Here is a 15,699-nt window from a genome sequence, read left to right as displayed (position 1 = left end):
GCAGCACTAACCTTTGATGATCTTCATCAGATGACACACCTAGGACATTATGTTATACAATACATGCATGTTTTGTTCAATCAAGTTCATATTTATATCACAAAACAGCTTTTTACATTAGCATGTGACGTTCAGAACTAGCATACCCCCCGCAAACTTCCGGGGAATTTACTAACAATTTACTAAATTACTCACGATAAACGTTCACAAAAAGCATAACAATTATTTTAAGAATTATAGATACAGAACTCCTCTATGCACTCGATATGTCCGATTTTAAAATAGCTTTTTGGTGAAAGCACATTTTGCAATATTCTAAGTACATATCCCAGCCATCACGGGCTAGCTATTTAGACTCCCGGCAAGTTTAGCCTTCTCCAAAATCAGATTTACTATTACAAAAGTTTGATTACCTTTTGTTGTCTTCGTCAGAATGCACTCCCAGGACTGCTACTTCAATAACAAATGTTGGTTTGGTCCAAAATAATCCATCGTTATATCCGAAACTATCCAAAATGGTAAATCAGGGTCGCGCGCATGGCGCATTTCGTGACAAAAAAATTCTAAATATTCCATTACCGTACTTCGAAGCATGTCAACCGCTGTTTAAAATCAATTTTTATGCAATTTATCTCGTAAAAAAGCGATAATATTCCGACCGGGAATCTCCTTTTCGGCAAACAGAGGAAAAAACACAAAGACGGGGGCGGCCAGTGCACGTGCCTAAGCCCACAGTCCCTTGATCGGCCACTTGAGAAAGGCAATAATGTGTTTCAGCCTGGGGCTGGAATGACGACATTCAGGTTTTTCCCGGGCTCTGAGAGCCTATGGAAGACGTAGGAAGTGTCACGTTAGAGCAGAGATCCTTTGTAATAGATAGAGATGGCAAAGAAGTTCAAGAAATGGTCAGACAGGGTACTTCCTGTACAGAATCTTCTCATGTTTTGGCCTGCCAAATGAGTTCTGTCATACTCACAGACACCATTCAAACAGTTTTAGAAACTTTGGAGTGTTTTCTATCCAAAGCTAATAATTATATGCATATTCTAGTTTCTGGGCAGGACTAATAATCAGATTAAATCGGGTACATTTTTTATCCAGCCGTGAAAATACTGCCCCCTAGCCATAACAGGTTAACCAGTGAAATCAACCTTTTTTTACATTTAGCTCATTAAATTACTTCACCAATCAGTGCGGATAGAGCAGGCAAGCTAGTTGTTTACATGCACGATGGACAGACAAGTGCAGCCTCTCCTTATGGGTGGGGAGAGAGCAAGAGACGATTGAGGAGCAGGTTTGAAGCACTAGGCATCTTGTTATGACATGCATTATCTGAATTAGGTCCACAGAATTATATCTAGGATGAGTGGCTTCTATGAAGGAACTTTGAATGCCCTTTGTGCTAGCTAGATAACAAGCTTGAGCTAGCAAGATAACAATCTTGTGTGTGCAGAGCGGCACCAGAATAAAAAAAGTCTTACATTTTTGTAGTTAATACATCCAATGTGAAACATGATAACTAGGCCTATTGAGTTAACGTAGGCTAATGCGATTAGCATGAGGTTGTAAGAAACAAGAACATTTCCCAGGACATAGACATATCTGATATTGGCAGAAAGCATAAATTCTTGTTAATCTAACTGCACTGTCCAATTTACAGTAGCTATTACAGTGAAAGAATATTGTGCTATTGTTTGAGGAGAGTGCATAATTTTGAACATAAAAAGTTATTAATAAACAAATTAGGCATATTTGGGCAGTCTTGATACAACATTCTGAACAGAAATACAATGGTTCATTGGATCAGTCTAAAACTGTGCACATACACTGCTGCCATCTAGTGGCCAAAATATATATTGCACCTGGGAAGGAATAATACATTATGGCCTTTCTCTCAAAGATGATGATACCAAAAAAATGCAAAAGAACGTTTTTTTTTCTTTGTATTATCTTTTACCAGATATTTTGTGTTATATACCCTCTAAGGCCCTTATGCTAACTGCTAGCTTGCTAGCCCCAGCCTGCTAACTGTCTGAATCATCATGTCCCCAGCCAGCCCAACCACTAACTGGACCCATACGATCACTTGGCTACGCATGCCTCTCCCTAATATCAATATGCCTTGTCCATTACTGTCCTGGTTAGTGATTACTGTCTTATTTCACTGTAGAGACTATAGCCCTGCTCAATATGCCTTAACCAACCATGTTGTTCCACCTCCCACATATGCGATGACATCACCTGGTTTAAACGTCTCTAGAGACTATATCTCTCTCTTCATTACTCAATGCCTAGGTTTACCTCCAATGTACTCTCTTCCTACCATACCTTTGTCTGTACATTATGGCTTGAATCTATGCTATCGTGCCCAGAAACCTGCTCCCTTTACTCTCTGTTCCGAACGTGCTAGACGGCCAGTTCTTATAGCCTCTAGCCGTACCCTTATCCTACTTCTCCTCTGTTCCTCTGGTGATGTAGAGGTTAATCCAGGACCTGCAGTGCCTAGCTCCACTCCTACTCCCCAGGTGCTCTCATTTGTTGACTTCTGTAACCGAAAAAGCCTTGGTTTCATGCATGTTAACATTAGAAGCCTACTCCCTACTCCCTACTCACTTTACTTTATTCACTGCTTTAGCACATTCTGCCAACCCGGATGTCTTAGCCGTGTCTGAGTCATGGCTTAGGAAAACCACCAAAAACCCAGAAGATTTCCATCCCTAACTATAACATTTTCCGCCAAGATAGAACTGCCAAAGGGGGCAGTGTTGCAATCTACTAGATATCCTGCAGAGTTCTATCTTACTATCCAGGTCTGTACCAAAACAATTCGAGCTTCTACTTCTAAAAATTCACCCTTCCAGAAACAAATCTATCACCGTTGCCGCTTGCTATAGACCACCCTCTGCCCCCAGCTGTGCCCTGGACACCATATGGGAATTGATTGCCCCCATCTATCTTCTGAGCTCGTGCTGCTAGGTGACCTAAACTGGGAAATGCTTAACACCCCGGCCATCCTACAATCTAAGCTTGATGCCCTCAATCTCACACAAATTATCAATGAACCTACCAGGTACAATCCCAAATCCGTTAACACGGGCATCCCCATAGATATCATCCTAACTAACTCGCCCTCCAAATACACCTATGCTGTTTTATACCAAGATCTCAGCGATCACTACCTCATTGCCTGCATCCGTAATGGGTCTGCGGTCAAACGACCACCCCTCATTACTGTCAAACACTCCCTAAACCACTTCTGCGAACAGGCCTTTCTAATTGACCTGGCCGGGGTATCCTGGAATGACATTGACCTCATCCCGTCAGTAGAGGATGCCAGGTTATTCTTTAAAAGTGCCTTCCTCACCATCTTAAATAAGCATGCTCCATTCAAAAAATGTAGAACTAGGAATAGATATAGCCCTTGGTTCACTCCAGACCTGTCTGCCCTTGACCAGCACAAAAACATCCTGTGGCGTTCTGCATTAGCATCGAATAGCCCCCATGATATGCAACTATTTAGGGAAGTTAGGAACCAATATACAGAGGCAGTTAGGAAAGCTAAGGCTAGCTTTTCCAAACAGAAATTTGCATCCTGTAGTACAAACTCAAAAAGGTTATGGTGAATAAGAGCACCTCCTCCCAGCTGCCCACTGCACTGAGGCTAAGAAACACTGTCACTCCCGATAAATCCACAATAATTGAGAATTTCAATAAGCATTTTTCTACGGCTGGCCATGCTTTCCACCTGGCTACCCCTACCCCGGTCAACAGCCCTGCGCTCCCCACAGCAACTCGCCCAAACCTCCCCCACTTCTCCTTCACCCAAATCCAGATAGCTGATGTTCTGAAAGAGCTGCAAAATCTGGACCCCTACAAATCAGGCAGGCAAGACAATCTGGACCCTCTCTTTCTAAAATTATCTGCCGAAATTATTGCAACCCCTATCCCTGTGGCTCAGTTGGTAGAGCATGGTGTTTGCAACGCCAGCATGGTGTGTGCAACGCCAGGGTTGTGGGTTCAATTCCCACGGGGGGCCAGTACAAACCAAAAAATGCATGAAATGTATGTATTCACTACTGTAAGTCGTTCTGGATAAGAGCGTCTGCTAAATGACTAAAATGTAAATGTACTAGCCTTTTCAACCTCTCTTCCGTATCGTTTGAGATTCCCATAGATTGGAAAGCTGCCGCGGTCATCCCCCTCTTCAAAGGGCGTGACACTCTAGACCCAAACTGCTACAGACCTGTATCTATTCTACCCTGCCTTTCTAAGGTCTTCAAAAGCCAAGTTAACAAACAGAGCACTGACCATTTCGAATCTCACCGTACCTTCTCTGCTATGCAATACGGTTTCAGAACTGGTCATGGGTGCACCTCAGCCACGCTCAAGGTCCTAAACGATATCATAACCACCATCGATAAGAGACATTACTGTGCAGCTGTATTCATCGACCTGGCTAAGGCTTTCGACTCTGTCAATCACAACATTCTTATTGGCAGACTCAATAGCCTTGGTTTCTCAAATGATTGCCTCGCTTGGTTCACCAACTACTTCTCCGATAGAGTTCAGTGTGTCAAATCGGAGGGCCTGTTGTCCGGACCTCTGGCAGTCTCTATGGGGGTGCCACAGGGTTCAATTCTCGGGCCGACTCTCTTCTCTGTATCCATCAATAATGTTGCTCTCGCTGCTGGTGATTCTTTGATCCACCTCTACACAGACAACACCATTCTGTATACCTCTGGCCCTTTGTTGGACACTGTGTTAACTAACCTCCAGATGAGCTTCAATGCCATACAACTCTCCTTCCGTGGCCTCCAACTGCTCTTAAATGCAAGTAAAACTAAATGCATGCTCTTCAACCAATCGCTGCCCGCACCTGCCCGCCCGTCCAGCATCACTACTCTGGACGGTTCTGACTTAGAATATGTGGACAACTACAAATGCCTAGGTGTCTGGTTAGACTGTAAACTCTCCTTCCAGACTCACATTAAACATCTCCAATCCAAAATTAAATCTAGAATCGGCTTCCTATTTCGCATCAAAGCATCCTTCACTCATGCTGCCAAACATACCCTCGTAAAACTGACCATCCTACCGATCCTCGACTTCAGCGATGTCATTTACAAAATAACCTCCAACACTCTACTCAACAAATTGGATGCAGTCTATCACAGTGCCATCCGTTTTGTCACCAAAGCCTCATATACTACCCACCACTGCGCCCTGTATGATCTCGTTGGCTGGCCCTCGCTTCATACTCGTCGCCAGACCCACTGGCTCCAGGTCATCTACAAGTCTCTGCTAGGTAAAGCCCCTCCTTATCTCAGATCACTGGTCAACATAGCAGCACCCACCCGTAGCACCCGCTCCAGCAGGTATATCTCACTGGTCACCCCCAAAGCCAATTCTTTCTTTGGCCGCCTCTCTTTCCAGTTCTCTGCTGCCAATGACTGGAACGAACTGCAAAAATCTCTGAAGCTGGAGACTCTTACCTCCCTCACTAGCTTTAAGCACCAGCTGTCAGAGCAGCTCACAGATCACTGCACCTGTACATAGCTCATCTGTAAATAGCCCATCCAATCTACCTCATCACCATACTGTATTTATTTGTTTATTTATTCATTTATCTTGCTCCTTTGCACCCCAGTATCTCAACTTGCACATTCATCTTCTGCACATCCTACCATTCCAGTGTTTAATTGCTATATTGTAATTACTTTGCCACCATGGCCTATTTATTGCCTTACCTCTCTTATCCTACCTCATTCGCACATGCTGTATATAGATTTTTCTACTGTATTATTGATTGTATGTTTGTTTATTCCATGTGTAACTTTGTTGTTGTATGTGTCGAACTGCTTTGCTTTATCTTGACCAGGTCGCAGTTGCAAATGAGAACTTGTTCTCAACTAGCCTACCTGGTTAAATAAAGGTGAAATAAAACATTCTCCTACATTCTCCTACATTCCAAGAATATGCATATCCTTGCTTCAGGGCCTGAGCTACAAGCAGTTAGATTTGAGTATGTCATTTCAGGTGAAAATTGTAAAAAAGGGGCGGATCCTTAAGAGGATATTGACTACAGCTCAGCATTCAACACCATAGACCCCTCCAAGCTCATCACCAAGCTCAGGATCCTGGGATTGAATACCTCCCTCTGCAACTGGATCCTGGACTTCCTGACGGGTCGTCCCTAGGCATTGAGGGTAGGCAACAAAACATCCACGACGCTGACCATCAACAAGGGGGGCCCTCAGAGCCGTGTGCTTAGTCCCCTCGTCTACTCCCTGTTCACCCACTACTGCGTGGACGCTCACGAATCCAACACCATCATCATGAAGTTTGCTGACGATACAATGTTGGAAGGACTGATCACCAATAACAATAAAGCAACCTATAGGAAGGAGGTCAGAGACCTGGCAGTGTGTGCCTGATAACAACCTCTCCCTCAACGTCACCAAGACAAAGGAGCTGGTCGTGGACTACAGGAAACGGAAGGGCAAGCACGCCGCATCCACATTGATGGGGCTGTAGTGGAGTGTGTTGAGAGCTTCAAGTTCCTTGGTATCCACATCATTAACATGGTCCACACACACCCACACAGTTGTGAAGAGAGCACAACAGTGCCTCTTCCCCCTCAGGAGACTACGTCCTTAGATCCTCAAAATGTTCTACAGCTGCACCATTGAGAGCATATTGACTGGCTGCATCCCTGCTTGGTAAGGCAACTGCAAGGCACCCGGCCGCAAGGAGCTACAGAGGGATATGAGCTCCCTGCCATCCAAGAACTATGCAACAGGCGGTGTCAGGGGAAGGCCCAAAAAATTGGCAAAGACTCCAGCCACCCAAGCCATAGACTGTCTCTGCTACCACATGGTAAGCGGTACCAGTGCCCCAAGTCTGGAACCAACAGGACCCTGAACAGCTTCTACCCACAAGCCATAAGACTGTTAACAAGACTGCTAAATAGCTAATGAAATAGCTACCCGGATTACCCATTTTTGCACTAACTTTCTTGGAGTGACTCTATACACACACCGGACACTACCCACACACTAACACATACTTACACTAACACCCCAACACACACATACACACACACACACTACATATGCCCACACACACATAACACGTGTACACATGCATACTAACGCCACACACACACACACACACACACACACACACACACACACACACACACACACACACACACACACACACACACACACACACACACACACACACACACACACACACACGCACACACACACACACAGACACACACACACACACACACACACACACAGCACACACACAGACACACACACACACACACACACACACACACACACACACACACACTTTCACACTCACCACATAAGCTATTATTGTCTATTATCTATCCTGCTGCCTAGTCACTTTACCCATACTATATGTACATAGCTACTTTAATTACCTCGTGTCCCTGCACATCAACTCAGTATTGGTACTCCCTGTCTATAGCCATGTGATTTTTACTTGTTATTGTTATTTGTTATTCAGTGTGTATTTATTCCTTGTGTAATTATTTCAATTTTTATTTTGTATCTTATCTTTAACTCTGCCTTGTTGGAAAAAGATCCGTAAGTAAGCCTTTCACTGTTAGTCTACACCTGTTGTTCACGAAGCATGTGAAAATTGTATGGGAAGTGTATTTTTCACACTGATAACTACTTAAAACTAGGCACCTGGGTGACCCCCCTCTTCCTGTATGACTGACCAAAGTCACACAGTTCATCAGGAAACGTCTCATCACGTTTCATCCTTAGAGTTGGAAAAGCTGCAGCAGTAAAAGAAGGAGGAGTTTGCACTATAGGTGATTGACCCCATTCTTGTTCAGTTTCACTGATCAAAATGCAACAACAATGGTTTGACTGTTATCATCCAAAACAAGATGATTGGGCATGAAAGCAGATTTAGGATAAAGTTGATGGTCTGCATGTCAAGAGTCATTTGGTGTTAAACAGGCTAGTCAATATTTCTCAGTATCAGTCACCTCCTCAGATAGTGGTAAATAATCCTATCAGGGGTCTCACTTTGACAGCTTTATCTAAATCTCAATTTAGCTACCCTACCCCTTGTCATCACCAATTCTAAGTTCCTATAGCTTATACTGTATGTTTGTCTCCATGAAGAAGTGACGTCAAAGCCAATCTAACATGAGTAAATACCAGTGGGGGCTGGTGGGAGGTATAGGAGGACAGGCTCATTGCAAGGGCTGGAATGGTATAATGGAACGGTATCAAACAGATCAAACATATGGAAACCACATGTTTGACTCCGTTCCATTTAATCAATCCCAGCCATTACACTGAGCCCATCCTCCTATAGCTCCTCCTACCAACCTCTTCTGGTAAATACACATTGATGAAACCCCATTACTTTTGGGCCTGACTGCTCTTTGTTCCTCTGATTACCAATGAGTGAATGATATCACTTTAACATTCTCCTCTTTAATTTGCTCTTTCCCTTTGTTGTTTTATTCTCTACCCTAAGCATCCAACGTTATTTGGAGTCAGTCTTTTTGTGCCTTTTCTATCACTTGAACGTCACCACGGTACGTCAGCAAGCTCTGTTATGGCGAGTGACGCACAGCACCATTGTGTGGCCGGCGAGTGATTAGGACAGTACAACGGCTCACCGCCAGCCCGATGGAGGGGACATTTGTTCCTTTTGTTAGCCACAATAGATGTGCCACAAATACCACTAGTAGGAGAAAGAGGGGCTGGGGGGCTAGACATGAGAGGTGTGTGTGGTAAGGATCTAAATCAACAAAAGCTATTAGCCCTATGTGGGGCGGCAGGTAGCCTAGTGGTTAGAGCATTGGACTAGTAACCGAAATGTTGCAAGATCAAATCCCCGAGCTGACAAGGTAAAAATCTGTCACTCTGCCCCTGAACAAGGCAGTTAACCCACTGTTCCTAGGCCATCATTGAAAATAAGAATTTGTTCTTAACTGACTTGCCCAGTAAAATAAAACATTTGATTTTATGTGGTGTGAGACCTTCCTGCTCCTTCAAGGCATCTTTCCACTAAGGTCAGAACAAACACAGAGGAGATAGCAACAGTGTGTGACCTGGGCCCACCCTTATTGCCTCATCACTCCAGTGTCACCATAGTGACTCTGCAATGATATCATCCAAGATTGTCAACTGGCCCAATCATTCTGCACTTTTACAGGACTTTAGGTACCAAACCTACAAACCTTACAAGGCTAACAACCTTTAGATATTGGTTCTAGTCCCATCTGCCAAGGGTTTCAAACCCCTGGATGACAGATGGCTTTGGTTCCCAAATACTGAGAGGCCAGAGGGACATACAGTGCCTTGAGAAAGTATTCACACTCCTTGACTTTTTCCACATTTTGTTGTGTTCCAGCCTGAATTTAAAATTGATTAAATTGAGATGTTGTGTCACTGATCAACACACTACACTCTACACTCAATCTACACTTACTCTGTGTGAAAGAATAGTGTTTAACATGATTTTTTTATAAATACCTCAGCTCTGTAACCCACACCTACAGTGGGGCAAAAAAGTGTTTAGTCAGCCACCAATTGTGCAAGTTCTCCCACTTAAAAAGATGAGAGAGGCCTGTAATTTTCATCATAGGTACAAAATGAGAAAAAAAATCCAGAAAATCACATTGTAGGACTTTTAATGAATTTATTTGCAAATTATGGTGGAAAATAACTAGTTGGTCACCTACAAACACGCAAGATTTCTGGCTCTCACAGACCTGTAACTTCTTCTTTAAGAGGCTCCTCTGTCCTCCACTCGTTACCTGTATTAATGGCACCTGTTTGAACTTGTTATCAGTATAAAAGACACCTGTCCACAACCTCAAACAGTCACACTCCAAACTCCACTATGGCCAAGACCAAAGAGCTGTCAAAGGACACCAGAAACAAAATTGTAGACCTGCACCAGGCTGGGAAGACTGAATCTGCAATAGGTAAGCAGCTTGGTTTGAAGAAATCAACTGTGGGAGCAATTATTAGGAAATGGAAGACATACAAGACCACTGATAATCTCCCTCGATCTGGGGCTCCACGCAAGATCTCACCCCGTGGGGTCAAAATGATCACAAGAACGGTGAGCAAAAATCCCAGAACCACACGGGGGGACCTAGTGAATGACCTGCAGAGAGCTGGGACCAAAGTAACAAAGCCCACCATCAGTAACACACTACGCCGCCAGGGACTCAAATCCTGCAGTGCCAGACGTGTCCCCCTGCTTAAGCCAGTACATGTCCAGGCCCATCTGAAGTTTGCTAGAGAGCATTTGGATGATCCAGAAGAGGATTGGGAGAATGTCATATGATCAGATGAAACCAAAATATAACTTTTTGGTAAAAACTCAACTCGTCGTGTTTGGAGGACAAAGAATGCTGAGTTGCATCCAAAGAACACCATACCTACTGTGAAGCATGGGGGTGGAAACATCATGCTTTGGGGCTGTTTTTCTGCAAAGGGACCAGGACGACTGATCCGTGTAAAGGAAAGAATGAATGGGGCCATGTATCGTGAGATTTTGAGTGAAAACCTCCTTCCATCAGCAAGGGCATTGAAGATGAAACGTGGCTGGGTCTTTCAGCATGACAATGATCCCAAACACACCGCCCGGGCAACGAAGGAGTGGCTTCGTAAGAAGCATTTCAAGGTCCTGGAGTGGCCTAGCCAGTCTCCAGATCTCAACCCCATAGAAAATCTTTGGAGGGAGTTGAAAGTCTGTGTTGCCCAGCGACAGCCCCAAAACATCACTGCTCTAGAGGAGATCTGCATGGAGGAATGGGCCAAAATACCAGCAACAGTGTGTGAAAACCTTGTGAAGACTTACAGAAAACATTTGACTTGTGTCATTGCCAACAAAGGGTATATAACAAAGTATTGAGATAAACTTTTGTTATTGACCAAATACTTATTTTCCACCATAATTTGCAAATAAATTCATAAAAAATCCTACAATGTGATTTTCTGGATTTTCTTTTCTCATTTTGTCTGTCATAGGTTGAAGTGTACCTATGATGAAAATTACAGGCCTCTCTCATCTTTTTAAGTGGGAGAACTTGCACAATTGGTGGCTGACTAAATACTTTTTTGCCCCACTGTATAATTATATGTAAGGTCCCTCAGTCAAGTAGTGAAATACTAGCACAGATTCAACCACAAAGACCAGGGAGGTTTTCCAATGGTTCGCAAAGAAGGGCACCTATAGTATTAGTAGACGGGTAAAAAAAATGACATTGAATATCCATTTGAGCATGGTGCAGTTTTTAATTAGACTTTGGATGGTGTATCAATACACCCAGTCACTACAAAGATATAGGCGTCCTTCCTAACTCAGTTGCCGGAAAGGAAGGAAACCGCTCAGGGATTTCACCATGAGGCCAATGGTGATTTTAAAACTGTTACAGAGTTTAATGGCTGTGATAGGAGATAACTGAGGATGGATCAACAACATTGTAGTAACTCTTTGTCCTGAACACAAAGCGTTATGCTTGGGGCAAATACAACACATCATTGAGTACCACTCTTCATATTTTCAACCATTGTGGTGGCTGCATCATGTTATGGGTATGCTTGTCATCGACAAGGATTAGGGAGTTTTTAGGATAAAAAGAAACGGAATAGAGCTAAGCACAGGCAAAATCCTAGAGGAAAACTTGATTCAGTCTGATTCTAACAGACACTGGGAGACAAATTCACCTTTCAGCAGGACAATTATCTAAAACACAAGGCCAAATATTCATTGGAGTTGTTTACCAAGATGACATTGAATTTTCCGGAGTGGCCTAGTTACAATTTTGACGTAAATCATCTTGAAAATCTGTGGCAAGACTTGAAAATGGCTGTCTAGCAATGATCAACAACCAACTTGACAGAGCTTGAAGAATTTTAAAAAGAATAATGGGCAAATATTGTATAATCTAGGTGTGCAAAGCTCTTCGAGACTGACCCAGAAAGACTCACAGCTGTAATCGCCACCAATCAAGATATTAGTGTTTGAAATTTCTATTAAGAACAAAAAATATATGGAATTCTTCTTTCACTTTAACATTCCAGAGTATTTTGTGTAGATGACAATTAAATCAATTTTAATCACACTTTGTAACACAATAAAATGTGGAAAAAGTCAAGGGGTGTTAATACTTTCTGAAGGCACTGTATGTGCAGGTACGGTATTATACTGTAAACAAGCAATGACAGGCAATGCATCTCATTCATCCAAGATGGATTTAGGCAGAGATTAACTAAAGTAACCTTTTGGGGCATCACCCGTTCATTACAGAAGATCTCATAGTGCGTAAGCAACAGTTTATATCTAAGAACCATAAACACAGCAGGTAGACAACCAGCAATCATCCTCCATGGGGATTGAACATGGTTTAAGTCTGCAACTGAAATCTTTCACCCCTTTTAACATGGCAAATTTCCTCATAGGGGTAAATCAAGGACTCTGTCTTTGTGAACATTATATTCACTCTATAACTAGTCAAGAAAGCCCCCCATGTTCATTTCAACCAACAGCCCTATGGTTGGTTGCCTCAAGTCATCACTAGCTCAATGCCTTCTGTCTGTAACCACTGAAAAAAGACTTAAAAACGAAAGACATATGTCTAAAGACATAAGTGTGCCAGAAACTCCATCGTCACTCTGTCAGTTCTACACTTTAAAAAAAAGGTGCTATCAGAAACCTACAAGGTTTTTTCAGCTGTCCCCATAGGATAACCCTCTGAATAACCCTTTTTGGTTCCAGGAAGAACCCTTTTGTTTCCAGGTAAAAACCCTTTTAGGATCCATGTAGAACCCTTTCCACAGATGGTTCTACCTGGAACCCAAAAGGGTTCTACCTGGAAGCAAAAAGGGCTCTAATTGGAACCAAAAAGGGCTCTATCCTGTGGGGACAGCCGAAGAACTCTTTTGGAACCTTTTTTTTCTAAGAGTGTAGAGACGTGTTCAGTGCGTGTCAGATAGGGCTTTGAAATGCGATGCCTCTCACCGTTGATACCACACTTGGCGTGTGTGGAGACGGCACACCCTCCTCAGACTGCCTGCCTGCCTGCTGGTGCCTGTCCATGACATGCTGCCTCAGCCACGCTAACTCCCTCTCTGTAGAAAAACAACCAAAACAGAGAGAAAAGGTCATGGTGCTCCTTCGCTCAGACAGAAAACGAAAGTCACAGTAGTTTATCAAAGCAGAAGATCTCCACTTAACTACTCTACAATGGTTTCTGAGGAGCCTCATAAAGGAACAGCAGCAGATGCCTATCTACCAGCATGTGACAAGGTCTAGGCCTAGGGAGAAAAACACTTATATAACAAATTTCCCCATTAACAGACCCTAGTGGCACTAAGAAAGAGAAAAGAAGAGAAATAACCATATTGATTAATTGGACAAAAGATCTGTTTCACTAAATTAAAGGCAGTTGTAACTAAGGGTGCTTGGCAGCGTAGATTCCTCCTGATCTTTCTTCTAGTCCTTAAGTTCCCAATTCCTCCGGTACGTTACACTCATTCCTTTATCCCTCCACACGGATGATGGCAGGCACCTCATGTGAGGAAGGATTGCGTGTCACATGATCAGTCTTGTGAGGAAAGATTCACTTAGAGGGCCCTTTGCCTTGACATGTTTGTCTGTGCTCTAGCTGGTCTCTCAGTGCTATTGGATGTCATTGGATTTGCAATGTTGTGACTGAGACAACGTGCCCAGCCACACCTCTGTGCTTGTTTGTTTCTTTTTCACGTGTGCTTACCGTATGGCCATGTAAGACTTGCACACAATTTTATGCTACTCTTTTTCTGAATGGAACCATTTAGCTTACGTACATAGCTAAGAGTTCGGATTTTCCCTGATATACAGAACCATTCAAATGCCAATTGAAGAACATCAGGCACATAACTTTGACACTTTATCTATCGGCACCGATCCAAAACTTACACACAAAGCTTTTTTATTTTTTACCGACAGCAGGAACCAGCAGATTGGTTCCAGTCCCTCTAAAAGTGCTCACGGTCCCCAGGTCACGGCTGAACATCTCATATTTATGTGAGTTGAACTGCAGGCTGGCAGGCTAATTCAATGGTATGTTTTCATTAGGTCTCAGGGGCCGAGTAGAGCCCCCTCCCTAACGTGGCCTGTCTGGACTCTGACCCCGGTTTAATGCAGGGTGATAGCGATGGGGGTCAAGGTTTTGGATCGCACCCAGCCCAGACTTAAGGTAACAATTTGAGGAGGCAGGCAGCAACATTACAGGGTTATGTAACCCATAGTCGCCGGTCCTTAATGACTTCACAGGAATGTCCAATTCTCAATAAGTGTCTTTTTTCACCGCTCTGTTTGTGGCAACACAAATTAGGTTTGGTATGGTAACCTTAAACAAATCCTTTGTCTGTGCTGTCCTGTGCTGTGCCGTGCTGTGGTGTGCAGTGGTGGGAAAAGTACTAAATTGTCATACTTGAGTAAAAGTAAAGATAAACTTAATAGAAAATTACTCAAGTAAAAGTGAAAGTCACCCAGTAAAATACTACTTGAGTAAAAGTCTAAAAGTATCTGGTTTAAAATGTACTTAAATACAGTGGTGGAAAAAGTACTGTTGAGTAAAAAGTAAAACTACATTTTTACTTAAATACTGTGCACGAGACCGGTGGCGATTTTCTAAGACGCATTAGTAGTTTTCAATGGCCACCTGACAACCAGACATAGACGTCTGAATTTTAGATTGGGTTCTTTCCCTTTTTCTTTTGTTCTGCATTATTTATGCATTCCTGTTCTTTCCCGCTTATCTGCTCACATATCTCTATCCTTCAGTATAAACACAGGGAATGAAAATTGGGCTATCATGTACAAAAACAAAGACTCACCCAATTTCAAGATAAATATGTTTCCTACCATTATGACACCATTGATTGATATTCAACGTCAGCAGCAGCATTACATTTGCATTCTGCTACAGCAGGACCCCGTAAGCTGACTGGTCCTGTGAATGAATGGCTTGATAAAGATCAATATGGCACCTTGCCACATGTGGTCTTTCCACTCTACACCATTTGTAAAGTGAGGTCATAACCTCAACCCCCCCCCGCTCCCTTATTGTCTGGGATGTGTCTCAGCTGTGTAGGAAAACTATCCCCCATACAGAATGACCAGCTCTGTTGGTCCAGGGGGCAATCCACCCCAACGCAGGGCCTTCAGCCCTATAACATTGAACATCCTTGGCCCAGGCCAGCCATGACTTCAGCAAGCCTCTGGTGCTTAGGTGACACATTTCCCAGGGGACGGAGCCCAGCCCAGGCCTGGTGCTGCTGCATCATGGGCCACCTCACTCTGCTCTGCTCTACTGCCAGTTGTAAACAGCAATTACTTAATGAGGATGCCTGACTTCCTGCCATGCATGCTGCCCAATATACTGGGTCTCTTCCGTGGCCGCCCAATTTTCTGGGTCTCCTCTGTGGCTGCCCAATATACTGGGTCTCCACTGTGGCTGCCCAATATACTGGGTCTCCACTGTGGCTGCCCAATTTACTGGGTCTCTTCTGTGGCTGCCCAATTTACTGGGTCTCCACTGGGGCTGCCCAATTTACTGGGTCTCCACTGGGGCTGCCCAATTTACTGGGTCTCCACTGTGGCTGCCCAATATACTGGGTCTCCCCTGTGGCT

This window comes from Salmo salar, chromosome 03 (assembly GCF_965601325.2).
Source record: "Salmo salar chromosome 03, fSalSal1, whole genome shotgun sequence".
Lineage (NCBI taxonomy): Eukaryota > Metazoa > Chordata > Actinopteri > Salmoniformes > Salmonidae > Salmo > Salmo salar.
The sequence above is the reverse complement of the archived record's forward strand: the minus strand, read 5'-3'. Positions refer to the sequence as shown.